The sequence below is a fragment of the Nematolebias whitei genome, chromosome 13 (assembly GCF_014905685.2).
Source record: "Nematolebias whitei isolate Nwh7 chromosome 13, NemWhi1, whole genome shotgun sequence".
NCBI lineage: Eukaryota > Metazoa > Chordata > Actinopteri > Cyprinodontiformes > Rivulidae > Nematolebias > Nematolebias whitei.
The window spans coordinates 46020625-46039707 of NC_056510.1; positions in this window are offsets into that span (position 1 = coordinate 46020625).

A 19083-nucleotide genomic window follows, 5' to 3' on the forward strand; every position below is an offset into this window, starting at 1 on the left:
TTAAACTGACCACCTCTACTGCATCATCAACAGGAATGCACGTAAAGAGTGATGTGACATCAAAAGAGACCATTGTTTCATCAGTCTCCATGATGACATCCCTCACCTTATCCACAAAGTCCATGGTGTTCTGTATGTGGTGTTCTGAGCTGCCAACTTAAGGGATGAGTACAGACGCCAGATATTTGGGAACATTGTAAGTGACAGAGTTAATCATGCTAACAATTGGTCTTGAAGGTACACCTTGTTTGTGGATTTTAGGTAAACCATACAGACTAGGTGTGGCCTCCCCTGGGTACAGTCTGTGGTACAGAAAACGGTCAATAGCCTTGTCCTGCTCCAACATTTTCAGGCAATCTATCAATTTCTTCTTGTAACCACTTCCTGGATCTCTTTTCAGAGGTTCATAAGTGTTTGTCACTAAGGAGTGTCACAACTTTCTCATGATAGTCTTTCTGGTTCAAAATCACTGTGCACCTTCCTTTGTCTGCTGGGAGAATGATGATGTTTTTGTCCTTGCTAAGAGTGGTGAGTGCATCCCTCTCCTCTCTACTGATGTTGGAAGGTGGTGGTTTGGCATTGCTGAGGCAGGCTGAAACTTTGATTCTGAGCTGTTCTGCTTCAGCCTCTTTAATTTTGTTGTTGCGGATGGCTGACTCAGTAGCTGTGATCATCTCCACCAGAGGAATTCTACTTGGTGCAACCGCAAAGTTCAGTTCCCTGGCAAGAATCTCTGTCTCCGGCTGGGTGAGCTGTCTGTCAGATAAATACTTCACCCACTTTTCTGTCTCCCTGGCATGTAATTGACTACTGGAGTGTTGTCCTACACTGAATGTGTTGTTATTGGAATAGTGATGGTGTTGATGAGTTATTAATAAGTTAAACTTGTTTTGTTGTCGAGTCTTGGACTTGATATGCTGTGCTAAGCGTGCCTGATCTGTACAGTCCATCACTTGCTGAAGTGTGGTCTGCTCTAAGCTTGTAGTTAGTTTTTGTTTAATGCGCTCTTCCTTGGCCTTCAAGGCCTATTTCAGCTAAGAGACTGAGCTGAATACAGCACCTCAGACTGAGGAAGTCTCTTGGATGAGAGACAAAACGTTTCTACATTTTTTTGTTGTTTTGCTTTGTTTTGTTTTTTTGAATGTCCAGAGGACCAGATTTAACTTTTTTAGATTTTTCTACCTGGATTATTGAGCATGCATCAGGAAAATTAAGGTAAGTTTTCTCTGAGATTCATCAAGTAAACTAAAAGTATCTAAAAAGAATCAGTTGGCACTAAGTCTAAAGCCCCCAGTATATTTCCACGTTTGTCCGTTCACGCATATGTATGCGTGCACTGTACGCAGAGGGTTCAGACTTCGTACTCCAGCGTCCACCCCGAGCAGCTGCAGAGCAGCTTCACAGACAATGGGTGTTTACCTTTGGGACAAATTGAGGTCGCCGATTGGTCATTTGCTGACACGCCTATTGGATTGATTGACAGGTCGGGGGGAAAAAAACGAGCGCTGGCAGCCTCTGCCACAGCTGTGTTCTGTGTTTATATGTTGTTAATAAAAAGATCTAAAAAATAAAAAATAAAAAAACAGGGAGCGCTGACTCTACAGCCCACACATCAGACCTGCCCACCAGGAAATCTCCAGACCCTCCCGCAGCCATGCTGGACCTGAGTTTAATTTGCTCGTGACAAATTCCTCCATTTCTCACCATTTCAGTCATGGCATCAACGGAGGAGAAAGAGATCACTTCTTCTTGGCAAAAAAACAAAAGAAAACGCCAGATCAGGGATGAAGAAGAGGAATTTAATACATTGGTGTCGCATACAAAACAGTCTGTCGCCAGGCAGTTTATTGTGCGACACACGTACGCGTATGCGGTCGTAAAAATTTGAGCTTTTCATGGACATGCCCTGGGGGGTACGCTCGTACCTCTGCGTATGGACGTGCTTACCTCTGCGTATGGACGTACGTGGCAGTATACTAGGGGCTTAAGGTTGTTTTCACACCTGATAATCCGGTAGACTCTGTTCGGTTGGGGACCGATATTCATAACATTTTGTTTACATTTGAGCTGGTGCGTTTGCATTCACACTGCACTGTGCAGTGCCTATGCAAATTGTATCCAATCAACGCAACTCTGACCACCAAATGGGCATTAACTGAGCTGCATAAACTAATTTTGGTGTGATAACTACTCCTCCCCTCAAAGTTTAGAGGGAAAACATTGACTGCTTTGTTTACCCAGTAATACCATCCATCCATCATCTTTTACCCGCTTCTTCCATTTTGGTTCACGGGGGTCGCTGGTGCCCATGTCCAGCAATCACTGTGTGAGGGGTGGGGGACACCCTGGACAGGTCTCCAGTCCATCACAGAGACACATAGAGACAAACGAGGCAAACAACCATTCGCTCTCTCACACCTAGGGACAATTTAGAGTTACCAATCAGTCTAACATGCATGTTTTTGGTCTGTGGGAGGAAACTGGAGTACCCAGAGAAAACCCACGCATGCACGGACAGAACATGCACATTCCACCCAGGAAGGCCCCTGGACCGAGATTTGAACCTGCAACCTTCTCGCTGAGAGGCAGCAGCTCTAGTTGTGCCACCATGCTGCCTCGCAGTAATACCTTGTTTTAAAAACATAACTTTCTTCACAGATGTAAATTTGGGTTTTTCACACAATACTGGTAAACAATGGGGGTTCTGTTTGAAGCTCTATCAAATTGGTTAACTCCCATTGTTGCCATGGAGATCACACACTTCTCCACCATAACTTCCTGAGAGAGGATCAAGTTGATGGCACCACCTATGTCTCTTTTGTTGAACATGTATCAGGACCTCTTTAAGGCCCTATTTACACAGACACGATGGGGGAAACGTACTTTGTAGGTTTTTTCGTATGTTAATTAGAGGAAAAGATCCGCGTTGACACGGATGAATTTAGTGTTTACATGCATCCGCAGGAATCCCCCCCACCTTCCCGAATCCCCTGTAGTTACCATGCCGGGTCATTAGTTGGCGCTGTGAATTTTGTACCTTCACCTAATGCGCATGCGTGCTGCCTCCGCACGCTTCTTTCCTCTGGGCTAAAAGCTCAGCTAACAACAACTTAACAACAAGTCAAAGCTGGATTTTGGATAAGAGTCGACAGATTTGACTCCAATTGGGACCGCTTCATCTAACAGCTCCACACCGGTCGCTGAGTGGACCAGAACCGAGTCGACGATGTCGGACTTTACTCCGTGATAATCAGTAGCTGATTTACAGCAGGTAAATCAAAGTTCACAATGTTAATAATGTTTGCTTGTGTTTACTTTGATCACACAACAACCAACTGAGTTTTTATTTTTATTTTTCCTGTGAGGAGAGGCTGTCCTCCACCAGGTGGACCGGTTCTGAACAAGGCTTGGCCCAGGTACAGTGCAGGAGGACGTCGAAGAGAGAGATGTTGGATGAAACATTTATTTTAAATTCCCCTCAATTCTTTTATTCGATCCATTGAATGTTTTAAGCTGCATTAATCAAAGGAGTGACAGCCTGAATGAGCCAGATGAACAACGTGGGACCAGATTCCAGGATGAAAACAGAGGAAGAGTCCAGTTCATTAATGTAGTTTACAGTTAACTTGTTTTAATAGTGTGTTCAGTTTAATTATCAGTGTTTATGTGATATACAGTTTGTGGTGTTGAATAAATAAATAAAAATTAAACCTGATGTCTTCATTTTCAACTTTAGTGTTCACGCTATATGTTTAGCATCATTTTACATTTGAATTACATAATGTCCAGAAAGCTTCATTTAGCTCAGAGCTTCATTATATCTCTCACACTAACATAAATACTGTTTATTATTATTAAACTTATTATTTAGCACATTTAGTATGTTATTATATTTTATTTTATTTATTATTATATTTAGTATGTCACTTCACTTCCGGCGAGCTGATGGACAGCAGCTCCCTCCGGCTTCTCTGCTGTCTTTTATCATCAAACTGACCCGTTTTTTCGAACCGGACTAAAGTTGGTCCTCCTTCCAACCGATTTCGGTGTTCAGTGACTCAGAGAGCTGGACGGGACCGTCCAAAAATATATTTTGGTCCAGGACCGGCCGCTCCCACCCCACCGGTCACTCTGAGCGCATCCTGCCGGCCAGGTGACCCCTCGAGCCGGGGAGTCGTCGCACGAAGGTCCGGTGTTTTTTCTCTCTCTCTCTAGACCTCAACGAACTCTTATCTGGACCTTTGTGGTTCTACCTGGTTCCGACAAAAATCACCAGGTGGTATTTCTCTGGTTTTCTGCTGGACTGGCCCTCGTGGTGTCTTCATAGGTGTGGGGGAAGTGTACCTGTGACCCTCGAATTGGACCAGAACCGAACCGAGGTGGCTGTGGGGGATTTCATCTTCAACAGAGCCGGTCTCAGCTTCAGTGAGCAGCCTGTTACTTTTACCGAAGGACTGTCCACCTCCGTGGAATCGCTGTGTTCACCTGGAGGAGACGCTCTGGTGCTTTGAAGCGCCGCCGGACCGGAGCAGAACCGGGCCAGGGGCATCTTCAGCCTCTTCGTCTCTCGTGCTGTGGAGCGCCGGAGCCGGACTGGAGCAGAATCGGACCGGACCAGTGTCGACTTCAGCCTCTCCGGTCAGTCTCGTTTTTCACCGGGGGTGCCTCTCGTGCTGTCGGGTGCGGAGGTGTCGTGCAGAGAAGAGGAGAAGCAGCGTGAAGGAGAAGGGCTGCGTGGTGCTCGAGAGAGGTTGGGAGTTTGTATCAGAGTTGCTGCAGGCCTCCATCCAAACTCACCTGGATAATAATTAATTTTATTCCGGATCACGCTGATGGCCCCTTTTTATCTGAAACAAGCTTGGATCATGCCTTTCACTTCAGGAGGATTTTCTGGCAGCTCGCTCTGCTATATGCTGCAAATTATCTGTTTCTGTTTCGGCCTGTTGATATTGGACCCAGCTTCTGTTTCCCATGGGAGCATCCATCCATCCTCACTGGGGGGCCGGAGCCCCCCTCAGCCCAACTCAAACTGCAGTTGGGCCACCTCGTCGGGTTTGTTTGCCCATTTGAACTGTGGCATTTTATGGTCTGAAACTTTTCTGTATCATTCATATTATTGTCACTATTTTCAGTTCTCAGATTATCTGGAGTCACTGAATCTTGTTAATACACCTGAATCTGCCCATCACTGCAACTTTCACTGTTTTTGGGTTCTGAATGATCACGTCTTCATTAATGTTTCTCATGGTTCGATTATGGGAGCTAATTGTCACACTGTTAACTCCTATAATTATACATCAGTCACAAAAAACTCAAGAAAATGTCTGATAATAATGTTGTTACTGCTATCAGGGATTCAACCCAACCCTGGACCCCCCACTAATTACAGCACACCAAATGACTTTAAGAACGTGTCTGGGCTTCATTTTCTGCATGTAAACACTCGTAGCCTTCTGAGAAAACTTGATGCTTTGAAAATTCTGATCAGTTCTTCTGGGGCAGATGTTGTCTTTATCTCTGAAACCTGGCTCAACAAATCTGTAATGAATAATGACGTGGCAATCAATGGATTTAACATCTACCGCTGTGATCGTCAAAAAAAGGGGGGGGTCGCTGTTTACATCAGAGATTCTTTGGTTGCTAGTCTTGTGTCTTCTAAAACAATTCCAAACCAGTTTGCCTTATCTGTAAACATCACCTTGAATGGAGGCCAGATCTTAACTGTAGTCTGTTGCTACCGCCCACCCTCAGCATCACCTGAGGCTATGTCTGCCCTCATGGATTTTCTTGGTAATTTAAAATTCAAAGAGATCCTTTTGGCTGGAGACCTCAACATTGATTGGTGTAAGTCGACGCCCCTCTGTGATAAATTCAAGGAATGTTGCCTGTCTCTCAATCTTACCCAATTGCTCGACCCTCCCACTAGATTGAACAAAAACCGTCCTGAAAAATCCTCCATCTTAGACCTATTTCTAACTAATATGCCTCACAAATTCCCTGGTACAGGTGTATTCGCTGATATTTTGAGTGATCATTGTGTGACAGCTGCTTTGAGAGATATTAAACTTCCACCTTCTAAGCCCAGATTTTTTTGTTTTTTTTGTTACCTTTTCCTTTTAGCCATCCTATTTGTAAAAAAAAAACCTGTATTATGACTTTTTATAATTGTTTATTGTTGTTGCTGTTGTCCATTGTTGTCATCTTTCTTTGTTGAAATCAGGTCTCTCTTGTAAATGAGTCCTCGAGGCTCAATGGGATTTACCTGTCTAAATAAAGGTTGATTGATTGATAAGCACTAATTACTGTGATCAGGGAGGATCAGGCAGGCGGCACAGGGTTGATTGACAGGGGGGAACTGGCCAGAGTAGAGCATAAACCCAAAAGCTGATCAGAGGAGCAGAACATGATAAATGTGTGGCAGGTGTCCAAACATGACAGAGCCCCCTCCCTATGGCCCAGCTCCCGAAGGGCTGCCAGGTTGGTCAGGGTGGGCATGGTGAAAAGCCCTTATCAGGGACTTGTCGAGAATGTGGCGACTGGGGACCCAGGAACGCTCCTCGGGACCATAACCCTCCCAATCTACCAAATACTGGATACCCCGACCCCACTGTCTGGAGCGGATGAGTCTTCTGACAGTGAAAGCTGGGGCACCATCAATGAAACAGGCAGGAGGAGGGGGTCCGGTGGAGGGCCCAAAGTGAGACTGAAAAAAAGGCTTAAGGCGAGAGACGTGGAAAGTGGGGTGGATGCGCATGGCACGAGGAAGCTGAAGACGGGCTGCCACGGGGTTGATGATCTTACTGATTGGGAAAGGACCGATAAACAGGGGTGCCAACTTCTTGGAATCTACCCGCAGGGGTAGATCTTTCGTGGCCAGCCAGACCTTCTGGCCTACTTTGTTATCAGGTTGGACAGAGCGCCTCTTGTTGGCCCCTCTGGCATATGTTGTGTTAGCCCTCAGGAGTGCCCTCCTGGCTCTTCTCCAGATCCGCTGACATCGAAGGGCAGCCCTGTGGGTGGATGGCACCCGAACCTCTTGTTCTTGAATGGAGAACACTGGTGGTTGGAACCCATAAACTACATAAAAAGGTGACAGGCCTGTGGCAGATGAGGGCAGCGAGTTCATAGCATGCTTGACCCATGGTAGGTTGTCGGCCCATTTGTTAGGATCACCCTGACATAAGATGCGAAGCTTAGTCTCTACCTCCTGATTGGCTTGCTCTGACTGGCCATCAGTCTGTGGGTGAAAACCGGAGGACAGGCTCAGAGAGACACCAAGCAGGCTGCAGAACTCCCTCCAAAAACTAGAAACAAATTGGGGACCACGGTCAGAGACAAAGTCCTGAGGGAGTCCATGCAGCCTGAAAACCTCCCTGGCCATAATCTGACCAAGGTCCTTAGCTGAAGGGAGTTTAGGCAGAGGAACGAGGTGGACCATCTTGGAAAACGTGGTCCACCACGGTGAGGATGACAGAGTGACCGGCAGAGAGAGGGAGACCAGTAACAAAGTCCATTCCAAGATGAGACCAGGGACGTGAGGGCACAGGGAGAGGTCGGAACAGACCCGCTGGGGGGCGACGTGAGGGTTTGGCTTGGTTGCATTTATTGCAGGATAAAACAAAGTCCTTAACATCAGATGCTAAGTTCTTCCACCAAAACTGGGACCTGACTACAGTCAGCGTTTTGTTAAGACCAGGATGACAAAAAATGCTAGAGCAATGACACATCTCGAGCACTTCCTTTATTTTATTTTGGGGAACAAAGATTCAACCCTTGGGGCAGCCAGGAGGTGGACCGTGATTTATCTGGGCCTGACGCAGCTTCGACTCTAGTCGCGTCATGGCGAGCCGCACCATCTCAGGAAGGATGAAATCCTTCTCCAGTGGAGTGTGACTGGGCTCATCCTTCTCAAGCCGGGACAGGGCATTGGGCTTCAGATTCTTGATTCCAGGTCTGTAGGAGAGAGTAAAGTCAAAGCGTGAGAAGAATAGTGCCCACCTGGCCTGCCTGGGACTAAGGCGCTTAGCTGTCTTAAGATACTCCAGGTTTTTGTGATCCGTCCAAACAGTGAAAGGTTCTTTGGCCCCCTCTAGCCAGTGTCTCCACTCCTCCAGGGCCAACTTGACAGCAAGCAGCTCACGTTCCCCCACGTCATAATTCCGTTCAGCGGCAGAGAGACTCTTAGAAAAGAATGCGCACGGGTGCACCTTACCATCACTGCTGCGCTGGCTGAGAATGGCCCCTGCACCAGTGCTGGAAGCGTCCACCTCCACAATAAAGGGTTTGATGGGGTCCGGTGAATGTAGGATGGGGGCTGTAGAGAACAAAAGTTTTAATTGTTTGAAAGCGTTATCAGCAGTCATTCCAAGTGAACCTGGTTTTAATAGAGGTCAAGGCATGGCGAGGGCTGGCAATAGTGCTGTAATTTTTAATGAACCTTCTACAAAAGTTTGCAAACCCAAGGAACCTCTGCAGATGTTTGCGGTCCTTGGGGCATCGGCCAATCCAGGACTGCCGAAACCTTGCTGACGTCCATGGCCATCCGGTCGGGGGAGATAATGAATCCCAGGAATGAAGTGGATTTCTGGTGAAATTCACACTTTTCTGCTTTACTAAAAAGATTATTCTGCAGCAATCTCAATAACACAGCTCTGACGTGTTTACTGTGAGTACTCATGTCTTTAGAAAAGATAAGAATGTCGTCAAGATAGACAAAAACGAACTGGTTAATCATGTCTCTCAAAACGTCATTAACCAGGGCCTGAAACACAGCAGGAGCGTTGGTTAGACCAAAAGGCATAACAAGATACTCGTAATGACCATCTGGGGTGTTAAAAGCCGTCTTCCATTCATCCCCTTCACGAATGCGAACCAAATGGTAGGCGTTTCTAAGGTCTAGCTTAGTGAAAACAGTGGCCCCTTGAATTAGGTCAAATGCTGATGACATTAGTGGAAGAGGGTATTTGTTCTTAACAGTGATCTTGTTTAACCCTCGATAATCAATGCAAGGTCTCAGGGTACCGTCCTTCTTGCCGACAAAGAAAAAACCTGCTCCAGCAGGTGAGGCAGAAGGGCGAATGATACCAGTCTGTAAAGACTCCTTAATATATTTTGCATGGTTTTTAATTCAGGATTAGAAAAAGGAATATAGTCTACCCCGTGGGGGGCTAGTACCAGGCAAAATATCAATTGTACAGTCATAAGGTCTATGTGGGGGGAGAGAGGTGGCCTTGAACTTGTTAAAAACCTCTCTGAGATCATGATATTCAGCCAGAACTTTAGAAAGGTCTGGATAGGTGACAGCAAAGTCTTCTGGCTGGGGGGAAGGACTGCCTCGAACAAACAAGAGGAGAGGCATTCCTCAGACCAGCCTATTATCTCTTTACTGCTCCAATTAATGTTTGGGTTATGTCTTTGTAACCATGAAGCCCCCAGGATGATAGGGAGTTGGGGGGGATTTAATGACAATAAATTCCACCTCCTCACTATGGTTCCCTTCTAAAGTCAGTCTGACGGGGGCAGTAATGAGGCAAGAGTCACTGAGAGAGTGGCCGTCCAAGGCAAGGATCCTGGGATTTTTATTAGATTTTATTAGTTCTATCCCTAAAGCCATAGCAAATTGATGGTCGATGAATTCTGTATCAGCACCAGAGTCAATAAAAACTGTGACAGATGATGGTCTCTTACCAGCAGGCTGTAGTTCAGCACGGATGGTGAATGGTGAGGAGATCTTCAGGTCTCTGATTGGACTCAGCAGGTGTCCCCTCTCCCCTTCTGAGTCTGGTCTTTTAGTGGGTATTTGGAAATTAGGTGGCTGCTATCTCCACAGTAGAAACAGAGCCTTAATTTCCTTCTCCGGTCCCTCTCCTCGGGGGTTAGGCAACTTCTGCCTAGCTACATGGGTTCATCCATCTGTGGGACATTACTGGGTAGGGCGGCTGGCTTAAATGGTGGGAAGGTTCTGGACTCACCCCAGGACCTGGTGGTTTTTGTGGGTCTGGTCTCCCTCTGGCGTTCTCTCTCCATGAGTCGAAGGTCCACTTGAGTGGCCAAGTCCTCCATAGCTTGGAGAGACCCGGGATATTCCTGGCAGGTGTGTTGTTTGTCAGAGGACTCAGCCTGACTGGTGCTACCATATCCTGACCGGAAGGGGGCGCTGTTGGATAGGGCAATTATAAGGCTTTACTTGCTTAAATTAAAGACTTGTATTGATTTTTTCAACAGATGCCCGTACTGTTTGAGAATAAAGACAATTGAATGAATGTGTGAGAGAATGATGTCAGCAGATATGGAGCACATTACTAACAAATCTGTAACTACTGCTGAAACTTTACAAGAACAATCTAAAAGAGTTAAAGCTGTGATTAATGTCATACATGCAGCCAACACAGGTAAATGTAGGGCATTGGACAGCCTTTTGAATCAGCTCGTCCAGGCCGAGGTAGGAACATCACATACACTTACACAACTGGCTTGGGACAAGGTTAAAGATCAAAACACACAGATTCAGGAGCTTAATGAGGATTTACTGACATGCAACTCTTTTCTTAGACGTCAGAAGCTTCAAAAGAAATTAGATAAGTGTGGCAGTATCCAAGAGATGTATAAACAATTAGCTTTGTTGTGTCAGAGTGTACAGAACTTGGGGAAGCCAGAACAGTTTAAACCACCACCTTATATGACTGAGGTGACAGTGCCGACAGCACCACCTGCTGGACAGAGCGTGACAGTGCTGACAGAGACACCTGCTGGTACGACGTTGCCTAAAGCGCCACCTGCTGGAATTTATCCGGTGCTGCAGGTTCATGAAGGCAGACTGACATTTGAGGAGACTGATCCTGAGGGCAGTGTTACCCTGGATAATAACGTAGGGGGGATTGGTGACAGAATGTCTGCACAGAGACGACTACGTTTGAGTAATGAGTTTTCTGACCGTGAGGAAGAGGGGGCCAGGAAGACTCGGTGTAAGAGTGGTTCACGTGATAGTGTGAGGGTAGACGAGTGGGGTGAGGTTCTAGGTCCAAGTGGGACTCACCTCAGTAAGTCTCCTGTGCGGATGAACAGAGCGCGGGTGATTGACCCCGGAGATAGACGTACCAATTTGTATATTGAGGGAAAGTTGACAGGAATGGTAGAGGAGGAGGACGTCGTGGAGCGCCCACGGGAGAGAGTTTCAACCAGAAATAGGAGACCTCCAGATAGATTACATTATGAGTTTCCAGGTACGCCAGTGGGGACCTCTGCTCTCATTCATTGGGGTGGTGACACCGTGGTGGATGTGGAAGCAGAGGGGCAGGACAGTCCGGGTTTTCAACTTCCGTTACTGAGCACACAGGGGGCGACAGGTGTGGTGTCAGGTTATAAGCCATTCCATATATGTGATTTGGAGTCGATTACAGAGAAACTCCCACCGCTGATTCAAGGTGGAGGACACTGGCTGGAGAAGTTTAATGCCCTCACCTTGGGTTTGACCCTGGCAGTGGGGGATCTGAACGCCGTTTTTGCACGCTGTGCTAATCAAGCCACCATTCAGACATATTTACACTCTACTATAGACACTTCTTGGGGCCGTGGTAGGATATTAGAACTTGCAGATGAGACTCCGTTGTGCGACGTGTTTATGCACATAGCGCCTATTATCAGAACATTGTACCCATTACCGGCTAGTGTTGCGGTACCAGAATTCAAATGGAATAGGACTATAGACCCGTGGGAGTTTATGGAGCAGTGTAAGGACACTTGGGAGAGAGTGACAGGTGTACATGCTCAAGCCGTACAACAACGCCCGTATTTTAGAAAAGCAGTTCTTGACTCTCTGCCAAAAGAAGTTGGAGAAGAGTTGGAGAAAAATGTTGATTTGCTCACAGCATCTCCTGACCGGTGGGAGAAACACGTGATACATCGTTTGAAATATGAGAAAAAGCAAGGTGACAAAGAGGCGGCTGAATTAGAGACTATGCGTGCACAATTACTTAAACTTCAGCTGTCGGATGCCAGACATAAGCAGGCTGAGGAGAAAAAGAATAAGGATAAGAAACAATTGTCTGTCCAGTCAGTTACAGAGGGAAATGAGGAGCCGGTTTCCACTGGAACAGTTGCTCTGCAGCAGTGGTCAGAAACTACAGGCCGGAGGGCCAGAGGTGGACATCTGACGAGGTCAGTCAGATGGGGGAGAGGGGGCGCGAGACAGAGACCGATGTCATGGGGCTGGGGTTCTTCACAGTGGGGACAGCGGGGGGATGCTTGTTTCATCTGTGGCCAACAAGGGCATTGGGCAAAAGATTGTTACTACCTGGCCGCATCAAATTACGTGCCACGAGGAGGCTTCCAGAGGCCATTCCAGCAACACATGAGACCACCACATCCTTTTGCACACCCGATGCCAAGTGCACCACCGGTACAGCAGCCACAACAACCACGCGCAGGATATCCTCCTCTCGGGACGGAGGGGATGGGATTCCAGCAGCAATGAAACACCCCACAGAAAATGCTGAGTGTTGGAGGAGGGGCAGACCCAACACTGGAGGTGACAGTTAGAACGGAGAAGTTGCCGTTTCTAGTTGATACAGGAGCGACATTTTCAACAATTACTCACTTCCCACGAAACTGTGAACTGTTGAATAGGTCGGTGGAGGTGGTTGCATTTTCTGGGGCTAAACAAAGACTGCCGGTGACGTGTCCACTTCGCACAAAAGTGGGCACTCAGACTCTGTTACATCCCTTTGTGATAGCTGAACATTCACCAGCTAACCTTTTAGGGAGAGACCTTCTCATCAGGTTGGGAGCTTCAATTTTGTGCTCTTCTGATAGACTTGTGGTGAGATTACCTGATGGCACCTCGCTGGAGTGCGGACTGGTCACCACTACTCACTCACAGTGTGTGATCCAGCCTGTCCATGATGAATATGTTGACATCTACTGGGGACTGCTTGAACCTGAGGTCATGGGTGGAGGGGGTATCTTTTCTGTTTTTCTCACGTGGAAGCCTTGGCTAATGACATTACATCCGTTCTCTGCTCCTCCTGACCCCCCACATGTCACTCTCTTTTATGACCGCAGAGGAGATGAGGTGTTCCAAGACCACTTTGCAGAACAACTGTCAGGGAACATCTGGCCTATTGAGAGTGGGAATATTATTGTTGGCAAGGAGGGAGTAGCAGCTAGTGTTAACTTAACACCTGAACAGAAGGGGTGGTATATGATAGGTGCTGAAGCAGCGCCTCATATTTCACTAGCATTGAATCCGGCATTTCAAGCGAGAGACTTAGGACCTATGGTCAAGAGGGCCTCAGAGGCCTCAGATTGGGTACAAACATCTTTAACATCCGTCTGGTATTCCCCCAGCTGTGAGTGTTATTCAATCATCTCTGTAGCACATGATGTAGCTTTAATGCAGCATGATGTGCTCCCCAGAGAACACGGTCGTGAACTGACGGACCACCCGCATGCAGGTCCTTTAATTAATAGCATGCCTGGGTCATTATGGTCTGAGGGACCCACGGATGTGGGACTGATAAACTGCCCTCCCATAACGTTCCAGGTGTATCACACATACCCAATTTGGATTTCACAGTATCCTCACAAACCAGCTGCAGAAGCGGGCATCGCTGAAACAATTCAGGGTTGAAAGGAAAGCGGCGTCCTTGAACCCTCCTACGCAGAGTGGAACACACCAATTCTACCTGTACAAAAAGCAGGTACAGACAAATACCGGATGGCTCACGATCTGAGGACCATCAATAAATTATTGATCACTCAGACCGTACCGGTACCAAATCCATATGTAGCGTTGAATAATCTAACACCAAATCATGAATGGTTTAGTTGTCTAGACCTGGCAAACGCGTTTTTCTGTCTTCCTCTAGCTGAAGACTGCAGGGACATTTTTTCATTCACCTTTCGTGGTGAACAGTTGCGATACACAAGACTACCTCAAGGCTTTGCACTGTCACCTGGCATCTTTAATCAAGTGTTAAAACAAGTTTTGCGTGAGGTAATGCTCCCAGAAGAAACGGTACTGGTTCAGTATGTTGACGATCTGCTTATTGCGAGTCCCACTGCACAAGACTCATTAGAAGCGACCAGGAAGGTTCTAGAACACCTACATGCAGCAGGTTTTAAGGTCAGTAAAAACAAACTACAGGTGACGAGACGTCAGGTGTCCTTTTTGGGGAGGATGATCTCACAGAAATGAGCAGGACTCTCTGCTGCACACCGTGACACAATTTTACATCATCCAAAACCGCAGACGGTTAAAGAAATGCTCTCATTTTTAGGATTGACCGGGTACAGCAGAAATTACATTCCAAATTATGCAGGACAAACACAAATATTGCGCGATTTGGTTAAAGAACAGGGCATGAGACGACCCACTGCCAGGCTGATGTGGAATGAAGAAGCTGAGAGGGTCTTCATTGAGGTGAAACAACAGATGAGCAGGGCTACAGATTTAGCTCTGCCGGATTATGGCCGGCCCTTCCATCTGGATGTTTCTGAAACAGAAGGGGTGATTAACGGCGTTCTGTTTCAGAAACATGAGGGGGGAAGGAAAGTTTTGATGTATATCAGCTGTCTGTTAGACAACACAGAAAAGAGGCATCCGCCCTGCACACAACATGCTGCAGGAGTGGCTAAGCTAGTACAAAAGACAGCCCACCTGGTGATGGGACACACTCTGCATGTGTTGACATCACATAGTGTGGTTGCCTTTGTAAATTCACAAAACTTCACTATGTCACCGTTAAGACAACAGAGGATAAACAAGATCCTGGAAGCACCAAACTTGTTGTTCACACATGAGGGAATAAACATGGCAGACAGGATTGGAGGAGGTGAACCACACATTTGTGAGAGAAGAGTGGAAATTGATGACAGAGTCAGGCCAGACTTAAAGGCCGCACCTCTTGGAGAGGGACAGGTGCTGTTTTGTGATGGAAGTTGTTTTCGAACGCAGGATGGACAACTCAGCGCAGGCTTTGCGGTCGTGCTAGAAACAGATCAGGGTTATCAAACTGTAGTGTGTGAGAAATTGCAGGGCTCTCAGTCAGCGCAGAGAGCTGAGGTGAGAGCTCTGATTTCAGCACTAAGATGGGCGGAAAGCGAGAGAGTGACTATCTTCACAGACTCAGCGTATGCTTGTGGAGCAGCTCATGTGGAGCTGGCTCAGTGGAAGAGGGGAGGTTTTCGTACAGCTAACGGGAAACCTATTAAACATGAGGCAGATATGAGAGAATTAGAAACAGCTCTGAAGTTACCAACAGAAATTGCCATTGTGAAATGTCGAGGTCATGATACAGATTCCTCAAGCATAGCAAAAGGAAACTGTCAAGCTGATTTGGAGGCGAAAAAGGCCTCAGGATTTATCAACTGGAGTCAGATGGTGATGATAACCCCAGAAGAAGAAGGGGAAAGAATCAGATGGGATGAAGAATCCATCGCCTGTTGCCAACAAGGTGCAGCTCCAGAAGAAAAGGCGATGTGGAGTGAAAGAGGAGCTGAAAAGAGACCAGATGGATTGTGGATAAACCCTGAAGATGGAAGATGGGTAATTCCACTAAGCCTGAAGAGGAGAATTTTCGAAGAGGCACATGGTTTGAGTCATGTGGGGGTTCACCAGATGAAGAGGAATGTCGTCAGCTGGTGGCACCCGTACATGAACAACTTGATCAGAGCGTTTGTGAAAGAATGCACGTTATGCAGTTTGTATAACTCCAAGCCAACTCTTAAACCACGTCAACAAGGAAAGTTTCCCACGGACATGACACCGGGTCATGAGGTAATAATTGATTACACCGACATGATTCAACCAGTACGAGGTTTCAGATACCTATTGGTTTGCGTCAACACGTTCACCGGATGGCCAGAAGCCTGGCCTGCTAAAAAGGAGGATAGCCAAACTGTAATCAAGTGTTTAATAAATCACTACATCCCCAGACATGGGTTCCCTACGATAGTTAGATCTGATAATGGGACTCATTTCAAGAATGCAGATCTGCAAAAGGTTGAAAAAGCCTTGGGTTTGAAGCATGCGTTTGGTACCGTTTATCACCCACAATCACAGGGTAAAGTGGAAAGATTAAATGGAAACCTGAAACAAAAATTAACAAAAATCTGTGTACAGACAAATTCCAATTGGCTGGATGCATTGCCTATCGCCCTTATGGCGGTAAGAGCTTCTGTTAACAGGGGTACAGGTTTCACCCCTTATGAACTGACCACAGGAAGGTCGTTCCCAGGGCCCCAACAGAATGTAGAGTGGCCCTCAGAACAGGTATCGAAAATGACACACAAAATGTACTTTGATACACTAAAAGGTATGTTTTCCAGTTTTCATCTACAGATTCCTGAGCCCAGTACTCCGGACGGAGTAAACCCCACGTTCCCACTCTCAGATTGGGTACTGCTGAAAGTCACTAAACAAAAGTGGGCGGAGCCAAGGTGGACGGGCCCATATGAGGTGACAGAACGCACATCATACGCAGTACGCTTGAGAGGGAAAGGTTCCACGTGGTTTCATCTCAGCCAGTGTGCACCGGCAGCCGAGCCACAGCGATAATTACAGCAGATCCGGACGGATCTGCAACATCAGGTAGAGGTGTGATCATACACCTCACGTCAGGAGCGAGCGTCTAACCTGCAAGAGAGGGAGATCAGCTGAGTACTCTCTTGCTGTCAAAAAATTGGAAGACCCGACGGGTGCAGATAAAAAATGGAAGACGCGGCATGAGCAGAAGTAGAAAGTGTGGAAGACGCGTCATTTTAAAACCCATTGGGGTTAGTGAAATAAAAAGACAGCAGAACGTTGGGAATGAAGTCCCCCTGCTGACCAAATGAGCAGCAAAGTTCTTTAATCTGTTGATGTTTGTTTGAAATACAAGGCAGCAGAAACGTAACGGCAAGAGGAGTTGAGCAGCTGCGGTTCTGAAGACCCCAGGAGCAGTGGTTGGAGTGAGGAGAGCTCTTGGGCGTTCAACCGGAGGAGCAGCTTCAACTATCCAATTTCTAAAAAGAAAGAGAAAACTGTGATTTTAAGGTATATGTGGTCATTTTCCGCAGGTTGATTTAAAGTGTTAATACACCCATTTACATTTATCAAACAGGTTATAATCTTAACATAGAGTTACTCTCAGGGGGTCACACTTTTAACTTTTACTGTGTGTGCATTTGAATCAATTTTGTTTCACAGGTTTACAGCGATTGATTCCTGGGTATAAAACAACTATAATTTTGGTATTCAATTAAAGTATAGACTATAGGTGATAAGTTTTCCAAGCTTCTCCACAGGACCTAATAAAATTTTTTCAGGTTGTGCTGAGTTGACATTTTGCTGCAGATACTATAAGTTTCAGGTTCATCCATCATAATCAATTTTCATTTTCAGCAGGGACGTAGCTATCATGGTTCTCATATCAAATAAGCTGTTGACTGCTGGTGGAATACTGGGGGTGCTGATGGTTTGTCTTATTTTGGTGCTGGAGTTTACCTGTGTCATTCCAGGGTTAAGTCGGTGTCGCACCAAGCCTGTGAAGATCAGGAGAGAGAGACCTAGGAGGGGAGCGTGGTCCACGATTCATGATTTCAATCAGTTACCGTTGAATTTGTCCCATGCTTTTCAGATGAACAGCTGGTATCGTTATGCTCAGTTTTTAGCCAGGGGGCGCCATAACTCGGAGTGTTATGTCTGCACCAAACTTCCTGTCACAGCTACGCTTTTGCCTTTGCGTGTTAAACCCCTGACTAGAGGGTTATCATTTTGTTTTCTGCAGTACAGCTCCAGTGGACATAGCAGAGGTATGCACAGATGTGAAGCCAAGAGCTATGGTCTGACGCAAGCAGCACAAGGCGTTGTGCTGAGCCAGTATGTGGAGTGGACCCCTGGTGAACAGTTTCCCATCTGCGTACACTGACAGCACAGGCAGGACTCTTATCAGGTGGCGGTGGGCATGTTGCCCCCGGAGAAGTGTCAGGCAATTTATCACCCTGGTAATCGTCAAATTGGGGTACCTGGGAGTAATGGTACATTTCCTGTTGAGGATCTGGCTTGGTTGTGTGGACATACAGTGCTTTTAACTCTTCCCAGTAATTGGACAGGAATCTGTGCACCTGTGGCAGTCACAGATGAATCATTTCTGGTGTCTGTAAGTAATGGTTCTCATTATGTTAGGCAAAGAAGGGACGTGGGCATCAGGCCGCACGACTCTATTTGGGGTTCAGACGTGCCAGACAAGTTCAAACACTGGACGGTGGGTGAGAAGGTTATGTTATCACTTTTTCCGTGGGCGGGCGTTGGAAAGCTACTTTTAAGGGTTGAAACCTTAGACTACCATTTTGAGATTTTCATTAATTCAACAATTAAGGCGCTGGAGGGCATCTCTGAGGAATTGTCAGCTTTGAGGGTAATGGTGTTACAGAACAGGATGGTCTTGGACTTGTTAACCGCATCTAGAGGTGGAGTGTGTGAGGTGATTGGTAAGGAGGCATGTTGCACTTACATCCCTGATGAGACTAGTACAAACCCTCAGAGCAGAGTAACAGAGGCCCTAGCACAACTGAGGGGTCTGCAGAAGGCTAAAGGAGAAGACCCTCCAGCAGGGTCAGAGGGATTTTTGTCATGGTGCATGACGGGGTCCTGGAGTCAGGTGCTACTCAAGCTGTTAGTCCCCCCTCTTGCTATAATTGTTCTGTTTTGTGTCTTGTTGGGTTGCGTTGCACCGTGCGCTAAAATGGCAGTCGCACGGATGATATACTTTGGAGGTGTGGTAAGCACCGGTACGGCATGTCCTGTGATCCAGGCCAGTGAGGACTCCTCCCAGCCAGGACAGGACCACCTGCAGTTGGCTGAGACAAAATATCTGTAGCCTATGATGTGTAGTTGGTCTATCTTTAAGGATAGACCAAGAGAGGGTATGTTAGATTTCATGTTTTATCTTTTATTATTATTTTAATCAAGCTTGAAATTTCATGTTATAAAATGAGTGTGTCATTCTTTGAAGGGTTTTTTATTACCTTACAATCATTTAAGTATTAATCAGTTACTTTGCTTAAATAGAATATTAACTTCAGGTAGTTTGCTTAAATATAATC